Source organism: Natator depressus, chromosome 16, assembly GCF_965152275.1.
Source record: "Natator depressus isolate rNatDep1 chromosome 16, rNatDep2.hap1, whole genome shotgun sequence".
Taxonomy (NCBI): domain Eukaryota; kingdom Metazoa; phylum Chordata; order Testudines; family Cheloniidae; genus Natator; species Natator depressus.
In genome coordinates, this window is record NC_134249.1 from 881,551 (window position 1) to 894,265 (window position 12,715).

At 50.0% G+C, this 12,715-nt stretch overlaps 1 non-coding gene across 1 annotated transcript; it reads left to right on the top strand.

The window, feature by feature from the left end:
• Positions 1–73, top strand: TRNAF-GAA (transfer RNA phenylalanine (anticodon GAA)). Its single transcript has one exon. It is a non-coding gene; the product is annotated as a tRNA-Phe (tRNA).
• The last annotated feature ends 12,642 nt before the right edge of the window (positions 74–12,715 follow it).

Here is a 12,715-nt window from a genome sequence, read left to right on the forward strand (position 1 = left end):
GCCGAAGTAGCTCAGTTGGGAGAGCGTTAGACTGAAGATCTAAAGGTCCCTGGTTCAATCCCGGGCTTTGGCAGGTCCTTTCATCCCTCTTTGGTGCAGAGGTGGCTTGTTTTCTGGAGCACAGCAGCACCTTTCCCTGCTACAGTGTCCAATCCAAAATATCAGCCCCCCGGTGCAAAAACGCTATCTTAGGATGTAAACAGGAGGCTTCCAGCACTGGGACACCTGACAGAGAGCTCAGTGGGGGTGTAACAGCTGCTGACTCTGAGGGTCCTGGGCTAAATCCACTTGCAGGTGGAAGTGTTTCAGTTTATTTCACTGACAATGAGTAAGGTGACGATTTAATCACAGGTATTTTTTGTAAAAGTCACCGGCAGCTCCTTGCCCCACCCCCGGCCCCAGCTCACCTCCGCCTCTGCCTCCTCCCCTGAACGCGCTGTCCCGCTCTGCTTCTCCGACCCCCCCACCCCGGCTTCCCTCGAATCAGCTGTTCGCGCGGGAAGCCGGGGGGCTGAGAAGCAGGCGGCAGCTTCGCGCTCAGGCCCAGGGAGGCGGAGGTGAGCTGGGGTGCGGGGCACAAGGAGGGCCGCCCGCGCCACAGCAGGTAACACGGGGGCGGGCGCGCAGGGGAACCGCTCCTCGCCCCAGCTCACCTCTGCCTCCCTGGGCCTGAGTGTGAAGCCGCGGCCTGCTTCTCAGCCCTCCCCGGCTTCCTGCCGAACAGCTGATTCACGGGGAGCTGGTGGGGGGGGCAGAGAAGCAGAGCGGGGTGGCGCGTTCAGGGGCAGAGGCGGAGTGGAGGTGAGCTGGGGGTGGGGAGGAGAGCTGCCGGTGGGTGCTCTGCACCCACCAAATTTTCCCCGTGGGTGCTCCAGCCCCGGCGCACCCACGGAGTCAGCACCTAAGGCCCCACTTTTGATGTGACCAGTGGGGGGAGAGGCCGCTCCCCCTGCTCCCCCCCAGCTATGCTCCCCCACCCCTAGGAGCCAGAGAGACCTGCCGGATGCTTCCTGGGAGCTGCCCCAGGTAAGCCCTGCCAGGACTCCCCACCTCGCCCCCCCGGCAGGTCCCTCTGGCTCTTAGGGGTGGGGTGGGCTCCCACTACAGGGGCCCACAAGACCCTCCTGCCAGGTTCTGGGGGCAGTCAGGGGACAGGGGAGGGGGATGGATGGGGCAAGGGTCCTGGGGGGGCGTCAAGGAACGTGGGGGGGTTGGATGGGGCAGGAGTCCTGGGGGGCGGGGGTGGGCAATGACCCCCTCATGGGGTGAGGAGGGAACCCGTTGTTAAGATTTTGGCAGCTCATCACTGGATACACCCCAAGACTGGTGGTTAATCCCCCATAGGGTATTTCAAACCAGCAACAAAAGCAAACTTCTGTTTCACCACACTGGCTAACAAGAAGTTATGAAAGCAGTTTCCTCCGGCATTCCAGTTCTTGTATTACCACCGAAAACACTAGACTTAGAGACGAGTGGTCCTTTAAAACCAATCTCTTCAAATAAAAGGTTCTTCCAATCCCAAAGGACCAGCCACACACCCAGGTCAATATATAACTTAGATCTTACCCACAAATCATGCTGTTGCCAATCCTTTAGTATCTACAATCTAAAAGTTTATTCATAAAAGGAAAGAAAGAAAGGTGAGAGTTAAAATTGAATAGAGGAATCAAATTCATACAGGAATTGCAAAGTTCTTGGTTCAGGCTTTGTAGCAGTGATTAAATAAACTGCTGGCTTAAGTCAAGTCTCTGGCTGCTTCCAAATCATTGGAAGGACCTCAGTCCCTTTGTTAGAATGCTCCCATATGGATAGTCCATATTCCAGAGGTTTCAGCAGGAAAGAGGCAAAATGGAGGGGTTTCCAGGGCCTTTTATATCTTCTGCCATGTGGTGGAAAACCCATTGTTTCAATCAAAGCCCTCAGCACAGCTAGTGGAAAATTACAGGTGACAAGATAGTGTTTGGAGTCACGTGGGCAAGTCACATGTTCATAGAATCATAGAATCATAGAATCATAGAATATCAGGGTTGGAAGGGACCCCAGAAGGTCATCTAGTCCAACCCCCTGCTCGAAGCAGGACCAATTCCCAGTTAAATCATCCCAGCCAGGGCTTTGTCAAGCCTGACCTTAAAAACCTCTAAGGAAGGAGATTCTACCACCTCCCTAGGTAACGCATTCCAGTGTTTCACCACCCTCTTAGTGAAAAAGTTTTTCCTAATATCCAATCTAAACCTCCCCCATTGCAACTTGAGACCATTACTCCTCGTTCTGTCATCTGCTACCATTGAGAACAGTCTAGAGCCATCCTCTTTGGAACCCCCTTTCAGGTAGTTGAAAGCAGCTATCAAATCCCCCCTCATTCTTCTCTTCTGCAGACTAAACAATCCCAGCTCCCTCAGCCTCTCCTCATAAGTCATGTGCTCTAGACCCCTAATCATTTTTGTTGCCCTTCGCTGGACTCTCTCCAATTTATCCACATCCTTCTTGTAGTGTGGGGCCCAAAACTGGACACAGTACTCCAGATGAGGCCTCACCAGTGTCGAATAGAGGGGAACGATCACATCCCTCGATCTGCTCGCTATGCCCCTACTTATACATCCCAAAATGCCATTGGCCTTCTTGGCAACAAGGGCACACTGTTGACTCATATCCAGCTTCTCGTCCACTGTCACCCCTAGGTCCTTTTCCGCAGAACTGCTGCCTAGCCATTCGGTCCCTAGTCTGTAGCGGTGCATTGGATTCTTCCATCCTAAGTGCAGGACTCTGCACTTATCCTTATTGAACCTCATCAGATTTCTTTTGGCCCAATCCTCCAATTTGTCTGTTGGAAATGTTCCAAATGTTCCATGAAATGTTCATGTTCACACATGAAGCTAGGATAACCTCGCTGGCACCTGACCAAAATGACCAATGAGGAGACAAGATGCTTTCAAAAGCTGGGGGGAGGGAAAAACAAAGGGTCTGTCTGTATGATGCTTTTGCCGGGGACAGAACAGGAATGCAGTCTTAGAACTTAGTAAGTAATCTAGCTAGATATGCGTTAGATTATGATTTCTTTAAATGGCTGAGAAATTAAGCTGTGCTGAATAGAATGGATATTCCTGTCTGTGTGTCTTTTTGTAACTTAAGGTTTTGCCTAGAGGGATTCTCTATGTTTTGAATCTAATTACCCTGGAAGGTATTTACCAGCCTGATTTTACAGAGGTGATTCTTTAGTGTTACTTCTTTTTTACTGTTACTTCTATTAAAATTCTTCTTTTCAAGAACTGAATGCTTTTTTTCATTGTTCTTAAGATCCAAGGGTTTGGGTCTGTGGTCACCTATGCAAATTGGTGAGGATTTTTACCAAACCTTCTCCAGGAAGTGGGGTGCAAGGGTTGGGAGGATTCTGGGGGGAAAGACATTTCCAAACTACGTCTTTTCAGGAACCCAGATAAAGTTTGGTGGTGGCAGTGGAAGTCCAAGGGCAAAGGGTAAAATAGTTTGTACCTTGGGGAAGTTTTAACCTAAGCTGGTAAAAGTAAGCTTAGGAGGTTTTCATGCAGGTCCCCACATCTGTACCCTAGAGTTCAGAGTGGGGAAGGAATCTTGACAGCTCAAATGAAGAATAGGGAGCAACTTTCTTGGCAGCAGCACTGCTGAGAAGGATCTGGGAGTTGTGGTGGATCCGAACCTCAACATGAGTCAGCAATGTGATGCTCTTGCAAAAAAAGCAAATGCAATTTTAGGTTGCATTAACAGAGGCATAGCATGGAAGTCATGGGAGGTGATCACACCGCTCTGCTTGGTGCTGGTTAGGCCTCAGCTGGAGTATTGTGTTCAGTTTTGGTCACCAATGTATAGAAAGGATGTAGAGAAACTGGAAGGGATCCAGAGACAAGCCACAAAGATGATCAAAGGGATGGAATGCAAGCCATGTGAGCAAAGGCTGAAGGAACGGGGTATATTTAGTTTGGAAAAGAGGAGAAGAAGGGGGGACATGATAGCAGTTTTCAGATACTTGAAAGGCTGCCATAAAAAAGATAGAGATAAGTTGTTCTCCCTTGCCACAGAGAGCAGGACAGGAAGCAATGGGTCCAAACTACAGCCCAGCAGATTCAGATTAAATCTCAGCGGAAACTCCCTAACTGTCAGACTAGTAGGACAATGGCACAGACGCGTACGGAGGTTGTGGAAGCTCCTTCGCTGGAGGTTTTCAAAAGGAGGCTGGCGCCATCTGTCTTGGATGATTCAGACACAACAAATCCTGCATTTTGGCAGGGGTCAGACTAGATGATCCTTGCGGTGCCTTCTAACCCTATGATTCTATGATCTCTTCAGCAGGGGTGCATGATGGGGGTCTGGGTCTGTTTGGGGGTACAAGGGGGCTCTATGGGGTGCATGGCAGGGCATCAAGGATCTGTGGGGATTGGGACACAGGGTGGGGAATCTGGGGTCCTTTTTGGGCTGCAAGAGGAGCTAGGGTCTATAGGGGATCTGGAGGCTGTGGGGATTCAGGATATGGGGTCTGGGTTCTGCCTGTGGGGCCTAGGAGCTGGAATGCAAGTTGGCAGGGCTGGGGCTGGGGGCTCAGGAGATCTAGGATCAGTTTGTGGGGCCCAGGATGTGTGTGATATCCTATTAGAACCTGCATTTTACAAAATGGTAAACTGGGCTCCTGGGGCTGATTCCCCTTTTGCCAGTAGCGGATTTACCATGGCGCCACCGGTGCCGGGCCCATGCTCTGAAGGGGCCCCAGCCAGCCGCTCTTCTCTGCCCTCTGCCCTCTCCGGCATGGCAGGCTCTCCCAGCAACCAAGCTCCCCCAACCCCTGCCTCTTCCCCCAGCTTGCTACTTCCCTCCCTCTCCCTGCCGCCCATCAGCTGTCTGCCAGAGCCAGGGAGGGGGGAGAGGGGAAGAGGCAGGGGCGGAGCCTTGGGGAAGGGGGTGGAATTGAGGCCCCCCTCCAGCCCCCTGCCATGAGCCGCTCAGGAGAGCTGGGAGCACCCCCACGACCCCAGTGCACCCCCCCAGCCCTCTGCCCTGACTCCTGCACACCCCACACCCCCAAGCCCCCTGCCCTGACTCCTGCACCCCCCCACACACACCCAGCCCCCTGCCTTGACTCCTGCATGCCCCACGAACACCCTCAGCCCCCTGCCCTGACTCCTGTACCCCCCACAACCCCAGCCCTGACTCCTGCACCCCCTGACACACACCCAGTCTCTAGTCCTGACTCCTGCACCCCTCCCCACATCCCCACCCCCACCCTGAGCACCAAACGGGAGCTCCTGCACCCTCCGCCCCCACATACCAACCTGCACCCCTCGCACCGAATGGGAGCTGCCCCAGGTAAGCGCTCCACACCCCAACCTCCTGCCCCAACCCTGAGCCCCCTCCCTCATTCTACCTCCTGTTCAGACCCTGCACCCCAACCCCCAGCCTTCTCCTTCACACCCAGCCCTGTGCTCAGTGCGCCCCCACCCTCAGCTCAGTGCAGAGCAAGATGAAGAGAATGGGCTAGAACCAGGGCGAAGGTAGGTACTCACTCTATGTGGGCAGGAGTGGGGGGGGAATCCTATTTACCCCCTCCCCAGCCCTGCTGTTCTTGCAGTTTACCCCCAGCCCCTCTCTTGCTCCAAGGACCAATCCTAGCTCCTGCCCCAGTGTGCTTTTGCCCTCAGACCCTGCCTTGCTCCAGTCAACAGGGACTAATCCTCCCCCCAGCCCCCGCTGTGCTCATCTTGCCCCTTTCCCCTGCCTCACTCCAGCTGGGGACCAATCCTTCCCCCTGCCCCCCATGCCCAACTGTCAGGGTGGATAAAAATCAATGACTTTTAAAAAAAATCAAATAATTGGATTTTTTAAATTTAAGTTGGATTTTTGAGGAAAAAATATCTAAAGATAGTTTTAATTAAGGTACATTATATCTCATCATGATATAGGGATTATAAATTTTAATTCTATAGTATGAAACAATATATTCATGTCATGTTTAAGAAAAGTTTTGTGAATGAGTTCCAATAGTTCATGGATTAGGGACCCAATCTTCTGGGATTCCACAGGCTTCTGTATAGATTATTTAGGTTGATTTTTCTATCTACCCAATGGGACTCAGTGTTCAGACTGGAAGATACCATCAGAGATGCTTAGTTTTGCAGTTCTCAAACTGTGGATTTGTGTCTCCAGAGGTAACATGCTTGTTAACAGCAAAAAGGTTTTAAATAAATAAATAATATAGAGAGGTGAGAAATAACAGACCTCAACTCTATTGTCCCTCTGCAAATCTGTGGACACACGGTCAACCCCTTACCTCTCTTTAAAAGTGAAAAGTTTCAAAAAGTTCAATGAATAGAAGATTGTTGGGGGCGGAAGAGATCTGGACAAGGAAAAGAAGTCTGGAGATAAACGTGAGAAGTGAGGGACACATGCTTTTTGTTAAACTATTATGTTTGCTGTTGAAGAAAAATATCCAGAATACTTCACGTTGTTGTTTTAGTTAAATAAAACAATTTAAATATCTGTCTGGTGATGTTCTCCTCCTAATACAGCCTGGCAAGAAAATACTCCAAATATTATTAATGATTACCCTGTTGAATTGGAGAGAGTTCACCTCCCAATAGCTTCCTAAATATCTGCGTCAGTTACCTTTCGTAAATGAAATAACCAAACGCTCATTCATGTTGTGACATAGCTGTAAAACTCATCTGAAAAGTTTTCAAAATAAATCACGGTTTAAAAATGTATAGTGTTTCCCTTCTAAAAACCTATATCAATCTCTGAGTTGTGAAGAATATGTATTAAGGTTATAACAACCAACAAGAATGCACTTTTATGTAGAAAACTATGATTAAATGGAGTCTTCCTGACAAGTGATTTAAATCAAATCCACCCTGCCCGCTGTGCTCTTGCCCCGGCCTCTTCATTCCCCAGGGGGGCCCACAAATATGTTTGGCGCCAGACCCACAAAAAATTAATCCAGCCCTGCCTTTTGCCCCATCAGGAAGCAAACAGCGGGACTCATCCCAGAGTGGGAAGGAAGCCTCCATTCCCCCCGTCAGCCCCATGGGGCCTGTCCAGCTCTGCTCAGACTCCCCAAAGCAGAGCCAGCAGAAATGAAACTGACAGAGGCTCAGAACCACCGGGCGCTGTGAGGCCAGAAGCAGCCATTTACCAGCTGTGATGGGTGCAGCAGGGTCTGTCCAACAGCTGAGCCCACCCTCGATTCCCAGCCCTGTTCCCCAGTGCCCCCTACCCCCCCCCAAGACACTCAGCTTCCCCTGCTGGCTACTAAAAACCTCCCTCTGTATTAAATGTGCAGAGGGCCCAGAATGTCCAAGGCTTCTTGTTAATCCCCCTCCCTGCCAATCCCCCATGCACAGGGTTTGAATCTCACTCACCTGCCAGCCCCTTTGTGCCAAGCATGGCCCCCTGAAACTCCCCGCTGCACAGGGGTCCTCCCATGCCGGTGGCATAAGGGGCCTGCTCCCAGCCATGGGGCACTGCATGGACCCTGGCTGACACTGGGTGGCCCCTCATGCTGGGTGCTACACCATCCCTGATTGAGATCGGGCCACCCCTAATGTGCTGGGTGCTGCACAGCCCCCAGACGAGGTCAGGGGATTTCCCCTTTTGCACCAGGTGCTGCATAGCCCCCAGGTGAGGCCGGTTTTGTTCAATATCTTCATAAATGATCTGGAGGATGGTGTGGATTGCACTCTCAGCAAATTTGCAGATGACACTAAACTGGGAGGAGAGGTAGATACGCTGGAGGGTAGGGATAGGATACAGCGGGACCTAGACAAGTTAGAGGATTGGGCCAAAAGAAATCTGATGAGGTTCAACAAGGACAAGTGCAGAGTCCTGCACTTAGGATGGAAGAATCCCATGCACCGCTACAGACTGGGGACCGAAAGGCTCGGCAGCAGTTCTGCAGAAAAGGACCTAGGGTGACAGTGGATGAGGAGCTGGATATGAGTCAACAGTGTGTCCTTGTTGCCAAGAAGGCCAATGGCATTTTGGGATGTATATGTAGGGGTATTGCCAGCAGATTGAGGGACGTGATCGTTCCCCTCTATTTGACATTGGTGAGGCCTCATCTGGAGTACTGTGTCCAGTTTTGGGCCCCACACTACAAGAAGGATGTGGAAAAATTGGAAGGAGTCCAGCGGAGGGCAACAAAAATGATTAGGGGACTGGAACACATGACTTATGAGGAGAGGCTGAGGGAACTGGGATTGTTTAGTCTGCAGAAGAGAAGAATGAGGGGGGATTTGATAGCTGCTTTCAACTACCTGAAAGGGGGTTCCAAAGAGGATGGATCCAGACTGTTCTCAGTGGTAGCAGATGACAGAACAAGAAGTAATGGTCTCAAGTTGCAGTGGGGGAGGTTTAGGTTGGATATTAGGAAAAACTTTTTCACTAGGAGGGTGGTGAAACACTGGAATGCGTTAACTAGGGAGGTGGTGGAATCTCCTTCCTTAGAGGTTTTTAAGATCAGGCTTGACAAAGCCCTGGCTGGGATGATTTAGTTGGGGACTGGTCCTGCAGCTAGCAAGAGATGTTAAGAGTAACAAGAAGGGTTTCTTCAGGTATGTTAGCAACAAGAAGAAAGTCAAGGAAAGCGTGGGCTCCTTACTGAATGAGGGAGGCAACCTAGTGACAGAGGATGTGGAAAAAGCTAATGTACTCAATGCTTTTTTTGCCTCTGTCTTCACGAACAAGGTCAGCTCCCAGACAGCTGCACTGGGCAGCACAGCATGGGGAGGAGGTGACCAGCCCTCTGTGAAGAAAGAAGTGGTTCGGGACTATTTAGAAAAGCTGAACAAGCACAAGTCCATGGGGCCAGATGCGCTGCATCCGAGAGTGCTAAAGGAGTTGGCGGATGTGATTGCAGAGCCATTGGCCATTATCTTTGAAAACTCATGGTGATCGGGGTAGGTCCCGGACGACTGGAAAAAGGTGAATGTAGTGCCCATCTTTAAAAAAGGGAAGAAGGAGGATCCTGGGAACTACAGGCCAGTCAGCCTCAGCTCAGTCCCTGGAAAAATCATGGAGCAGGTCCTCAAGGAATCAATTCTGAAGCACTTAGAGGAGAGGAAAGTGATGAGGAACAGTCAGCATGGATTCACCAAGGGCAAGTCATGCCTGACTAATCTAATTGCCTTCTATGACGAGATAACTGGCTCTGTGGATGAGGGGAAAGCAGTGGACTTGTTGTTCCTTGACTTTAGCAAAGCTTTTGACACGGTCTCCCACAGTATTCTTGCCAGCAAGTTAAAGAAGTATGGGCTGAATGAATGGACGATAAGGTGGATAGAAAGCTGGCTAGATTGTCAGGCTCAATGGGTAGTGATCAATGGCTCCATGTCTAGCTGGCAGCCGGTATCAAGTGGAGTGCCCCAAGGGTCGGTCCTTGGGCCGGTTTTGTTCAATATCTTCATAAATGATCTAGAGGATGGTGTGGATTGCACTTTTGGCATCCCTGGGTGGGCGTGAGGCTGCAGTTTAGCCTTGCCTGGATCCCTTCCGGCGGTCAAGGATTGCAGCGACAACCGACGCCCAGCGCGCACCGGTGAGTTCATCGGGGGCCTCGGAGAAAGGCAGTTTGATCGACCCCAGAGGGCACGATGGTGCAATGCACTCACATAGTGGAAAAGTACCGAGGATGACGGTGGGAGGAACCGGTCCTTGAATAAGGTAGGAACTTTGTAAAATCCGGATTGTATGCTCTGTTGGAACCTGGGGACGCCCAAAGTTACCCTGTAGGTATGGGACAGGGACAGAGCACGGGAGGTAGGGTACAGTGCACGCCCCTAGAGTGTATTTTTGTAAATTAGAAGGTATTTGAATCAAATTCAATGACTAAGGGTAAATTAAGGCGATTTTGTACAGTTGACTGGCCTCAGTACCAATTAGAGGACCAGGAACAGTGGCCTCCCGGAGGATCACTAAATCATAATACAATCCTCCAGTTACTCCTGTTCTGTCAGCGAACGGGGAAGTGGAATGAGCATTCATATGCTTACTTGTTTATGACCTTGTGGTCTCGTACTGATATTTTACAATGCTGTAATTTAACCCCGATTGGCCCAGTAGCAATTAATGTCATTCCCCGGACCCCCACCCCAAATGTAATGGCAGATCCGGTGTCTCCTTCGGCTCCTACACCCACACAGAGTGTAGCCCCTCTGGCCCCTACACCCACACAGAGTGAGGGTCCTTCGGCCCCTACACCCACACAGAGCGAGGCTCAGAATAAGGTTCCTACTGAAGCTCACAGTGAGGTTCGAGCTCCATCTGCTGGATTATACCCGTTACTTACCGAGACTAAAATCGCCTGTAATGCAATAGAAAGGACAAGCTCTTACCATGCAGATCTATACTCATGCACCTTTTAATCCTATGGACCTGGCCGCTTTCAAAGCACAGGCTGGAGAATTTTCTATCAACCCAAGCAAGTTTGTATCGGTTTTTGAGAGATGTCTTAGCAGCTACAAGCCAGACTGGGATGATTGTAATGTCCTTCTGCGAACATTATTGACTGAGGTTGAACGAGAACAGGTCATAGCTAAAGCACGGGAGGAAGCAAAAAGGCGATATGACCAGGACCATAACAATGTCCCAATCCCAGATGATCAGGTTCCCATAAAGAATCCTAGGTGGGACCCAAATGACAATCAGGCTGTGACCCACCTCACCTCCTATAAGGAGCTGCTACTGTGTCGACTCCGTCACGCAGCTGTCAGACAGAATAATTGGACTAAACCATATGAGGTAGTGCAGGACCCAAAGGAAAGCCCTGGAGCCTTTTTACAGCGCATTCAAGACACAATCCGACAGTATACCAATGCAGATCCTAATGATCCGCAAACTGAGGCAATTATTAAAGGAGTATTTACAAGCAGGGCAGCCTCCGACATTAAGAGAAAGCTACAGAAAAAGGAGGATTTAATAAGTATGACCATGGCACAAATTTTAAAAGCAGCAAATCAAGTGTATAGTTTAAAAAAAATAAAATAAAATAAAAAAACAAGTAAAATTAATGGTAGCAGTGGTGCAGGCAGGCACAAAAAGAAGTAAACAAAAAGGAAGGGGCCGTGGACGCGGATGTCCAGGCCCGCGGGAAAGACGACTGGGGCGCAATCAGTGTGCCCTGTGTCGGCAAGAGGGACACTAGAAAAATAAGTGCCCAAACAAAAAAGAAAGGGGGGGTACCTCTATAATAGCAATAGAAGAACAGGAATAGGGGTGTCAGGGGAGACGGATCATCCTACCCCCGGAACCCCGAGTAAAAATGCGGGTAAAAAATGAAAAAATAGATTTTTTAGTGGACTCTAGAGCAGCACAAACTGCTGTAAATCAACCCCTTCAGCTGCCAGTAGCAGACTCCCTCACTGTGACAGGCGCCACAGGCAGGGACACCAAGTGCCCAGTGTATGCCCCAGCAGAATGTGCTTTGGGAAACAGAACCATATCCCATAAGCTGGTATACCTCCCTGAATGCCCAACACCTCTGCTGGGACGGGACCTGCTGTGTCGCCTAGGTGCCACCCTGCATTTTACTCAAGATGAAATAACCCTTACCTTACCCCCTGAAAATGCATGAATTATGACCCGTGCAGTTAAACCCTCGGCTATGCAAGCCCCAAAATGGGACCAGTGGGAAGTCCAAATGTATCCCCTTGTGTGGGCATAAGAGATCCCAGGAAAAGCTACTTACCAAACCCCCTTCATGTCCAGCTCATACCCGGGAAAGGCCCGGTGCAAGTAAAGCAATATCCAATCAAGAAGGAAGCCAGAGAGGGGTTACAGGAAACCATAGATCGATTTCTAACGTACGGTATTCTTTGGGAATGTCAGTCAGCCTGGAACACTCCCATTTTACCCGTACAAAAACCTGTTGGCACGTACCGGCTGGTAGAAGACCTAAGGGCAGTTAATGAACAGGTTAAGACTCTGCACCCTCTTGTCCCTAACCCGTATACCCCATTGGCTTCTATAGGGGGACAGTATACCCATTTTTCAGTTCTTAATTTAAAAGATGCTTTTTTTGCCATCCCAGTTGACACCTCAGCACAAGAGATTTTCTCCTTCGAATGGGAGGACCGGAACGGAGTTAAAAAGCAACTTTGCTAGACAGTGTTAGCCCAGGGGTTTAAAAATTCCCCCACCCTTTTTGGTCAGGCTCCAGCCAGAGATCTGGAGGAATAGAATAATGAGAAAGCCCTCCTTTTGCAATACGTAAATAATTTGTTAATTGCCACTGTGGGCTTAACTCCCTGCCTTAAAGCCACCATGAGTCTCCTGAATTTTGTGAGACTCTGAAAATATCGGGTAGCACAAAGTAAGGCTCAGATTGCTCTCCCGCAGGTACAGTACCTCGGGTTCTACATACGGCAGGGGGAACGCCAGCTTTCAAATGAGAGGAAGGAAGCCATATGCCAAGTTCCTATCCCGAGTAACCGCAAGGGGCTCAGAGCATTTCTAGGGATGGCAGGCTTCTATAGGATATGGATCCCAGAGTTTGGACCCCTGTACGACTGCGTAAAAAGAGCAGACCATTATCCTTCATCGGAGCTCAGATGCTGACAGGGCATTTAAACTCCTGAAAAAAAAGCTGATGGAAGCCCCGGCTCTAGGTCTGCCAGATCTCTCCAAACCATTTCAGTTGTATGTACATAAACGAAAGGGAGTGGCCCTGGGAGTACTCACACAGCTGCTAGGAGCATGGAAA